The following is a 10,501-nucleotide window of genomic DNA, read 5'->3' on the forward strand; positions in this document are numbered from 1 at the left end:
AAAGAAAGAGGGGTCTGGGATTCTCTGGGAGGAAGGAAGGACAAACTTTTTCCCCTCTACATTCCTTAGGATTACATAACAATGTGTCCTGCCTGAGGACAGTCTCTGGATTAAGCCTCTGGCTCATCCTGTAATCTTAAAGTGTACATTATGGGAGTAGGTCTGGTGAGGTCTTTACAACCTGCAGACATTCTCTGGACTTCCCAGGTGGCTCAGATGGTAAAGCGTCTGCCTCCAATGCAGGAGACCTGGGTTCAATCCCTGGGTTGGGAAGATCTCCTGGAGAAGGAAATGGCAACCCACTCCAGTATTCTTCACTGGAGAATCCCAGGGACAGAGGAGCCTGGTAGGCTACAGCCCATGGGGTCGCAAAGAGTCGGGCATGACTGAGTGACTTAACTTCACTCCAGTAACTAATTGGAGAGTGTATAACTCCACTGCTAACCCTAGCAAGGGGGTACTCTTTCTGCCCCCTTCTGATGCCTATGTCAGAAGCTTTCTCTATCTCCTTTATACTTTAATAAAACTTTATTACACAAAAGCTCTAAGCAATCATGCCTCATCTCTGGCCCCAGATTGAATTTCTCTCCTCCTGAGGCCAAGAATCCCAGCGTCTTTGCATGGTTCAACAACCTTTCACTTTCTTTTGTGAGCTTTATCACAGTAAAACCAAATATCATGAGAATTTTTTCTTGATAGTGTCCCAGCTAATTAGTGAAGAGAGAATACATGAGTGATTATTAAATTATCGGCACTTGATGACAACTGATGACACTGTGGACCAAGGTTATAAATACCACTATGAAAACCTCTCATCACAAAAGGAAGGTAACTGTTCATGTTTCCTGATGGAAGGAAGCAGACAATACACTCTAAGATGCATGAGATTATTCTTGCCAAAATTTGATCTCAGATTAAGCCTTCAGATCTCACTACCCAATTCACAGGAAGTTCAGGAAAAGATGAACATGTTAAAGGATACCACAGGGATGCAATTAGCGATTTCCCCACAAGAGCTGGTAGACAAAGGACTCAGTTTCATCAGCAAATAAAACTTCAGGGCAAAAAATGACTCAGGTGAGGGTGTGGGTTAAAAGAGGCTTAAGAATCGTGTGAATGTTATTTTGATGCCAATTCCAAAAATGCACTTTACAATTATGAGACAGTTAACACCTACTAGGTGGTTATTAACATTAAATTTTATTTTCCTTGTTTTAGGTGAGATAATGATTTTGTCATATTTTTCAGAGTCTTTTACAGGTATGCACTGAAATATTTATGGATGGGATAAATTTATGTCATGCCTTTGCTTCAAAATAATCCTAGAGATGGAGAAAATGTGGGCGTGTGTGCTGTTATATGTAGATAAAACAAGATTAATCATGAGTTGTTAGTTTCTGAAGCTGTGTGATAAGTATATGGTAACTTTCTCTCCATTTTCATGTGTTGGTAATTTTTTTTTATTATTATAAGCACTATGTGTGCATGCTAAGTTGCTTCTGTCATGCCCAACTATTTGTGATGCTATGGACTGTAGCCCACCAAGCTCCTCTATCCATGGGATTCTTCAGGCAAGAATATTGGAGTGGATTGCCATGCCCTCCTCCAGGAGATCTTCCTGACCCACTGTAGATGGCTTAATTCCTTTCAAAACTGAGTAAAAGAACTCCAAGTATTAACCTATCCTTTGTCAGATAAAAAGACAAATTTATTTGTAACAAATTCTTTGTAACATAATGGTAACTTGACTTTAATTGTCCCCTGGTTTATGAAGTATCTTCCAACTCTGTGTTTTTCAGGAATATATGTGGGTGGCTGTAAACATAGGAAAAACAGTGATTCTGGGAAATAGCGCATGGATAAGAAATTCTACGCACTTTGAACGGCCACCATGAATAGTTGAAACTAGACTATAAAATCGGTGATACCAAATGCCTGCTGTCACGGAGTTCAGAGTCAAACAGGTCACATGTATGACTGTATAAATAAGTGCAGTAAGGTAAATGCTGTAACCAAAGATGACACAATGTAAATTTGTCTTGAACAATGAAGACTTGCTGAGTTTGAGGAGCGATATGAGAATTTTCAGGATTATAAGTATCTTGGTGAATCCTAAATTGGGCAACAAATGACATAGCTTCAATTCAGTTTTAGAAAGTATATCCATTTCTCTTTTTCTCTCCCCTCTAAAACTGACTTTCAGTCTGCTTAAATGTTACATGTCTAGGTCATAGAAAACAGTATCAATGCTGCAAAATACAAGGGCCAATAACCCAAAATTCGATCAGTCAGTCCCCACCCCTCCAAACGTACTCAGCGAGGCCAAATGCTCCCTTTTTATCTCCACTGCTCCTTTCTCTGTGTCCTCTCACAGCACCTTCAGGAGATAATGGGGCGAATGTAGCAGTGAAGAAAGAAATGAGAAAATAAATAGTATTATAATACTCTGCAATGGAAAGAGAGAAGTGAGTCGTCTGTTATCCTTCGGATAAAGGAGGCTTTGTGAAGTGATCTAAATGGGTAGCATGGAAAAGGGAAATGGACGCCAAGCTGTCACTTACGCAAGAGTGGAAATTCCCCAAGCATTAACCTTTCCTTTATCAGATAAAAAGACAAATTGATTACAAGAGAAAGTAAAGTGCAGCAGAGTGAAAGCTTCAAGACCAATATATGGAGAGTGTACATATTTTAAATAAATTAATAATAATAAGGATATTAGACAATTCACTTTTCAAACCGTACTGGGAAAAAAAATCTCTAAACACTGAGTTGTGAATAAGTAGATAATTATAGTTTTCCTGAAAAAAAATTAATAAGGGCAGCCCCTATTTGTAGTTTTCTACAGGGTGTGCCAAAAATAGGGAGGAAATAATAAAATTTAATATATGCACAGATTTGAATTAATTCATTTCTTTAATACTTTTAATAAGACTAATTTTATATCTAACTTGTTCTTATAGGCCTTCATATGTAAATCCTTGAGTTATTAGTTAACTATACAGTAATGGGAAGCTATGGCAATATAAGTCAAAACTTTTGGCTTCAAGTGCATCACGTTGTTAGCTATTTGTTTGTTCTACCCAAGCTTACATCTACCTTCCTTAATTAAGTTAACAGAGATTTGCTTAGAAGGAACAAGTAAGTTTCCTGTTCTGCTGTAGGCAATGGTTTAGGGCTCCAAAACCAGCCTTGGGATGGAAAATGTTGCCCGAGTCTAGCCATGACATTCTCCAGGCAAGAATACTGGAGTGGGTTGCCATGACCTCCTCCAAGGGATCTTCCCAACCCAGGGACTGAACCCGTGTCTCTTAGGTCTCCTGCATCAGCAAGCAGGTTCTTTACCACTGGCACCACCTGAGAAGCCCCAAGTCTAGCCAGGAACACAATAAACACCGCTTGTCCAACCGACTTAGCGATAAAATAAAGACAGAGCTTAGTCGCTCAGCTCAGTCGTGTCTGAATCCTTGCGACCCTATGGAGTGTAGCCCACCAGGTTCCTCTGTCGATGGGATTTTCCAGGTGAGAATACTGGAGGGGGTTGCCATTTCTTTCTCTAGGGGATCTTCCCAAGCCAGGGATCAAAGCTGTGACCCCCTCTCCTCTGTCGCAGGCAGATTCATTACCCAGTGAGCCAGCAGGGAAGCCCAGATACATAGCCCGGGACATGGTAAACAGTGCGATTCCATCCCCATGGATCCACCTGCATCCCAAGGACTGAAACCTCAGGATTTTTCTAAATCAGCCAGGAAGAAGCAAACTCTTCTTCCTCCAAGTTGAACTTTTGACTTGCTGGACTTAGACAAAGTCAGAAACCAAAGTCAACATAACTGAGGTAAGCTGAGGAGCAGAAACAACAGCACGCACCATCTGAATCCCAGGGTCAAGCCATGCCTGCAGCCAGTCCCTTCGGCCACTGAAGCGAATGGACAGTGTTTTTATTTAAGCCAGCTTGAATCGATGTTCTGTCATTTACAATTCCTTTTAAACTCTTCCTTATAAAAGACTGTGCACTTGTTACAATGAAGTTGCCATTGTTCCAAGTGGTTTTATTATGTGTCTCAGAGAATTGACTTCAGAAACAGTTTACAAGACACAGATGAAACAAATTTCATCACTTTATAAACACATCTCATTTCCGAACCCAATAGTATTTCACAGGTTGACCACTAAGCACTTTTCTGCTCAGGATAACAATAGATAGTTAAGACACAGGTACACACAAACACACGACAAAAAAGGTTTCTGCTTTGTAAAATATTCAGACAACTGTGTTAGAGGTGTTATTAATATGCCCTGAATTATGGCAGCTAGCATCCTTACATAACAATATATTACTAGTGATTGCATAAGCAGACAGCAACAGTTATTTAACGATTTCTCATGTTTATTTAAAAATCTGTCCTTTTTTAATAAGCTGGGGTAACAGGATTTATGTTCACCTGAGAATTCATTCATTCTTTTTGGATTAGAAGTTTTTGTATTTTAAAGGAATTTTCATGTTTTCCTAAATGCCTATGAAAAAATAACCTGCTGATAAAGGTCAAAAGTCAGATCTTCACAAGAAGAAAATTCAGTAAAGATCAAAGGAAAACATTGCTGTGACAAAACTCCATAGCTGGAAGATAAAATTATTCTTTACTATTTTACTTGGTGAATATTTATGATGAATCACTGGAAAACAAATGATGCAATAGTTGGATGGCATCATCAATTCAATGAATATGAGTGTGAGCAAACTCTGGGAGATATTGAAGGACAGGGGAGCCTGGAGTGCTGCCCTCCATGGGGTCTCGAAGAGTCAGACACAGCTGAGTGAACAACAACAAATACACACAATGCAAGATTTACAGTTATTCACAGGAATGAGATTTCCAATTGGCTACGGTTTAAAACAGTGACATTTTTCAAAAATCTCATTCCAAATATGGAATATTTATTCACTTAAATATTCTCATGCATCAGTAAAAATACAAATTGGTGTATATAAACAGTCAGTTCTATTAATACACATATTAGACTTGTGAATTTGTACCAGGAATGATCTTTCATAGGGTGGTTGATTGACCTCAGTTATCAGAGTTTTACCACTTACAGTGCCACCTTTTGGGAATTTTGAAAGAAGTTTTAAAATATGTTTATCATTGTAGTGTTAATTATATCTTAGTATTTCATAATTTCAAGTTTGTTATTAGCTGTCTAATATAAAAAATAAGAGGGATCTCTATTCACATTGGGAAGATCCCCTGGAGAGGAAATGGCAGCCCACTCCAGTATTCTTGCCTGGAGAATCCCATGGACAGAGGAGCTTGGTGAGCTACAGTCCACGGGATTGCAGAGTCATAAACGACTTAGCAACTAAACAACTCTGTTCATAAAAATAAAGGACACGGATAACTAATAATGATGCTGATAAGACTTCTACTCAGATACCATTATTTTAGGAGAAGACAATAGATCCAGGGAAAGAGATAAACCAGCATGACAGGACTCAGCAACAGAAAGGGACAATCCAAGCCCACTGCTTTCCCCCCTTCATGAAGAGCTTTTATCATTTACAAAATACAGTATTGAAAGGTTGTTGTTGAACCACGCAAAGATGCCAGGATTCTTGGCCTTCGGAGGAGAGGAATTCAATCTGGGGCCAGAGATGAGGCTTGATCGCTCAGAGCTTTTGTGTAATAAAGTTTTATTAAAGTATAAAGGAGATAGAGAAAGCTTCTGACATAGGCATCAGAAGCAGGCAGAAAGAGTATCCCCTTGCTAGTGTTAGCAGTGGAGTTACATACTCTCCAATTAGTTATTACAGTGACTCAAAAGAATGTCTGGAGGTTGTGAAGACCTCACTAGACCTACTCCCATAATTCACACCTTAAGATAACAGGATTGGCCAGAAGATTTTTTTCCAGAGATTGTCCTCAAGCAGGATACATTATTGTTCTATAATCCTAAGGAATGTAGAGGGACAAAAAAGTTTGTCCTTCCTTCTTTCTTGAGAATTCCAGACCCCTCTCTCCTTGGGGACTCCTGGACTTCATATCAATCTGCCTAGGAATTGACTCTCTCGGTATGATATCAGTGCTGAATTGTAGAAGTATTTGCAATATATGATATAGACTATCTGTCCACCACTGCAAAACTCAGAGCTAAGGTCCATAAAATTGAAAGCAAATTCTAATGCTTCATGAATAAAAGTAAAAACTAGGACTGAACAACACAAGAAACCAGAAGTCTTGCTTCATGTGCGTGCTTTCCAAGTGAAACGAGGCATCACCACAACAATGATATAACTGCATTAGTTTATAGATAAGTATTATGGGCTTCATACATCATAAAAAGCCTTTCAAGAATAATACAGAAGTGATATAACCAGATAAACTGACTATACAATGCTAACGCTGCCCATGCAGCGTTTTATGTATATATATATACATATATGTGTGTGTGTGTGTGTGTGTGTGTGTGTGTGTGTGTGTGTGTATCTATCTGAGATCACGAGAGTCCTACATCCAAGCCGTTAATGTGATAAAGCAGCCGTGCGCAGGAGGTGAGAGACGCCTGCTCCCACCATAACGTTTATGGTTTTCCATAAAGAAGGCTACAGTTACATCAAATTGCTTGCGTGTCTGTGCTTGTGCAGGTCCAGCTCTCTGAAACCCCATGGACTATAGACCTCCAGGCTCCTTTGTCCATGGGATTCTCCAGGCAAGGATAATGGGGTTGGTTGCCATTTCCTATGCTAGGGGATCTTCCCAATCCAGGAATTGAACCTGCGTCTCTTTCGTTTCCTGCACTGGCAGGCAGATTGTTAACCACTGAGCCACCTGGGAAGCCCATGTTTCACCTCATACTGATGTCTCAAAAACTTTAAAGCTTAAGCACTCTTTCTTGAAACAAAACATTTAACAGAGATGCGCGTGAAAATACTGTTCAAATGCCCTTGCTGCATAAAATTCAAGTGCATGCCATGCAGAAGAGCACTGTGTTTGAAAAGCAGATGTAGTTTTTATTCTGATTGAAAATTTAAAATAATAACAACAGCAAAGCACCACAAATGAACGGACTCTGTGCACATTTTAAGCTGGATTTATAGGGGATGATGATATAGTTATAATGGTATTATAAATGCTGTCAATTTTCAAAATGAAGAGAAATATTGAGAGATGAAGAGAATGAATGAAAGTAACACACAAAAATGAAAAAAAAAAACTTCAAAATGAAAGCAAAAATGCCTTCTTCTAGAAACAAGTCAGCAGGGTGGTTTTATGGTTGAGAAGCAAGTAGAGGAGGGGAAAGGAAGAACGTGGATAACGTCTGAATAGAATCCTTCAGGAAAATGAGTGCCAAGAAGTGACAGAATGACCCTCAAAATTATGGGAGACGGTGTTCTTCTGTTTATAGGCCAGCAGAGAAGCCAGAGGTAGGGGAGCTCTGTGAAGACCGCTGCAGTCACCCGGCGGCAACGACCAGTCTACGAGCTTCTTCCCTGTGTGTTTCCCAGTTACCAGCACAATAACCAACGAGGCGCATTTCTGCCCTGTCTTAAATGTGTCTTTTCAGTAAAGCAAGATCTTTTTTCTTTCACATGCTCTGTTCCAGCAGTGATATTTACTGTAGAATCTCAAATGCAATTACCAAATTTAAATAAGAGAACAGGAGATTAATCAAAAGCAGGGATGGAGGGGACTCGGCGTGGGCCGTGGGTCACGTGCTGGGAGGATGCGCTGTGTGGTTCCTTGGCAACAGCAGCTCATCCCTAAGTCTGTCTCCAGGCCCGGAACGTTGAGAAAGCTTTCTCTGTACGCGGTTTCCAAGGCGCTTCTCCTATCATATCCCAGGCTCTCATTCCAGCTGCATCGTCAGAAGCCCGACGTCCTGGGGCTTCAAGCTTCACAGGCAGGCGCTTGAGATGATGGAGCTGCACCAGGCTTTGAAGACGCTTAACCCATCTCCGAGGGCAGCCTGTGGTTTCCACAAATATTAGATTCCCCGAAAGAGACTCACACCAAGTTCATTGAAATTCATAGATAAGCTGCAGAGCGAAACACAAGCTATTTAAGAAACTTTAATTACTTAACCAAAGTAATAAAATATGTATGAGAAAAAAAGAACATCCAGCCAGTCCATAAAGTAAACTAGCTGACAAATTAATTAGTGTTTAATAACAAGAAATTTCTATCAATTGCCAAAAGCCCACAAATTACTTATGGAATAAACAGACTGTTTTCATTTCTGGTTTCGCTTCAGTAACTAGTATTTGGCCATTACTCATAAATTTTTGTTTGGAGTATGCAGGATGATTAGTCACATATAATATTAATAATCTAGGAAATTGATTTCAGAAGGTGATTTTTCCACTTTTAATATAGGCCTGGTAGCATGCTTTGATGTGGAGAAAAGTCAAGCAACCCAACTGACCTCTTTTTCTTTCCAAATATTGAACTTAATAGTAAACACAAGTAATGCTTATTTAATCAAGCCAGGTATGCTACCTATATTTTAAGGGGTTGGATTACCACTTCTTGAATTTCCAAGCTTACTAGGTACATAGCATGGGTATGTATGCAGGCAAATGTAGAATCAGTTTTTAATATTTCTAACTCACCAGAAATTTAGGCGGAAAAGCAGTGTTCATTTGTGGAGTGTGTTGAGCCTTATTAAAGATAATAGTCTAATTAAATATAGGATAATAAAAAACACAACAAATTCAGGATCTCTGAATTAAGTCCAAAATATCCCTTTAATATCAATAGATAAATATAGAATAAATACTTTTATTAAAGTAAAGTACCTCAAAGACTTAGTTAGAAATGAAATTTTATTATATGTCAAACACAAAAAGTTGAACTTGAAAATCTCCAGGAAAAATGTTCACATACACACACACATACACACACACACAAAATGAGCAGACTTTCCACAAGAAGAATGAGCTAAATGAGATGGGTGGAGGGAGCATTTAGTAATGAGGGGCAGCATGTTCAATGAGGTTTCACACATAAACATTTACACAGCAAACAGCAGCAATCTGACTCACAAACTGGATATTTCAGGAATTGTACCAGGTTGCAATTCCTTTTCCACTGGGAAAGCAAGGAGAGTAAAGTTAAAAAAAGAAAGAAAAGTGTAAGGAATCAGAATAGCATTTTCAGAGAATAATTTAATAGATGTTTAATAAAAGCTGTATTGCTAGCAAAGTATTTTCAAATTGTATAATGCATTTAGTCAAAATTGTGAATATATAAAATTGTAAAGAGAACCCAAATGAATTTTGAAATATGAAAAGAATATGGATAGTGTTTTCTAACCATGGGGAATAAAACAGAAGAATAATACTAAAAATAGAAGAAAAATTAAAAGTTATCTGAAAGTTTTAAAACTCTAATAAACACTTAGACTGAAGTAGGTACATAAATGATTATTACTTGATAATAAAAAATATTTATACAGCAAAGTTTATTGAGTATGGCTAAACTATATTCATAGGGAAATTCATAGTCTTAAATTATTACACAGATAAATAGCAGCAGTTGTTTTTAAGCTGTGTTTATCGTGTAGCGCATGTGCTGTGCTGAGGTAAGTCGCTTAAGTCATGTCCGACTTTGCAACGCTATGGACCATGGCTTATTAAGCTCCTCTGTCCATGGGATTCTCCAGGCAAGAATGCTGGAGTGAACTGCCGTGCCCTCCTCCAGGGGAGCTTCCCGACCCAGGCATTGTACTTCTGTGTCTTTTGTCTCCTGCATTGGCAGGCGGGTTCTTTACCACTAGTGCCACCTGTGAAGCTCTGTAGCACATAGATTGCATTTTTTGATTGCATATCTTTAATTAATTAATTTATGTGGTGTGTAAGTCGTGTTTTTTAAAGAGAAACAACATTAAGAAATGAAATCAGAAGTGATAAAGAACCCGCCTGCCAGTGTAGGAGACTTAAGAGACGTGGGCTCGGTCCCTGAGTCAGGAAGATCTCCTGGAGAAGGAAATGGAAACCCACACCAGTATTCTTGCCTGGAGAGTTTTCATGGACAGAGGAGCCTGGGAGGCTATGGTCCATGGGGTCGCAAAGAGGTGGACATGATTGAAGCGACTTAGTACACACTCACAAAAAGGCAAGAAAAACAAAACAGGCCCCCCAAAAAAGGAATTGATGAATTAGCTTCCAGCAAAACATAATTAATTTTAAAAAGGAGAAAGCACAAATCTAAAAACTCAGAAGAGTGAAAGAGACTATAATTACAGCTACAAAAGAAATCGTAACATAGATGTGCTATGCTTAGTCGCTCAGTCCTGTCCAACTCTTTGTGACCCCATGGACTGTATCCCGGCAGGCTTCTCTGTCCATGGACTTCTCCAGGCAAGAATACTGGCATGGGTTGCCATGCCTTCCCCCAGGGGATCTTCCCAACTCAGGGATCGAATCCAAGTCTCCCACTTTGCAGGCAGGTTCTTTACCGTCTGAGCCGCCAGGGAAGCCCTGAAACAGGTTCATGTATATAAAAATCAC

The 10,501-nt window shown here is 39.3% G+C and overlaps 1 non-coding gene across 1 annotated transcript; it reads left to right on the forward strand.

Annotated features, from left to right (window-relative positions):
- The first annotated feature begins 201 nt into the window (after positions 1-201).
- On the forward strand, positions 202-273 carry TRNAW-CCA (transfer RNA tryptophan (anticodon CCA)). The gene has a single exon. It is a non-coding gene; the product is annotated as a tRNA-Trp (tRNA).
- The last annotated feature ends 10,228 nt before the right edge of the window (positions 274-10,501 follow it).

Source organism: Capricornis sumatraensis, chromosome 13, assembly GCF_032405125.1.
Source record: "Capricornis sumatraensis isolate serow.1 chromosome 13, serow.2, whole genome shotgun sequence".
NCBI classification, from domain to species: Eukaryota; Metazoa; Chordata; class Mammalia; order Artiodactyla; family Bovidae; genus Capricornis; species Capricornis sumatraensis.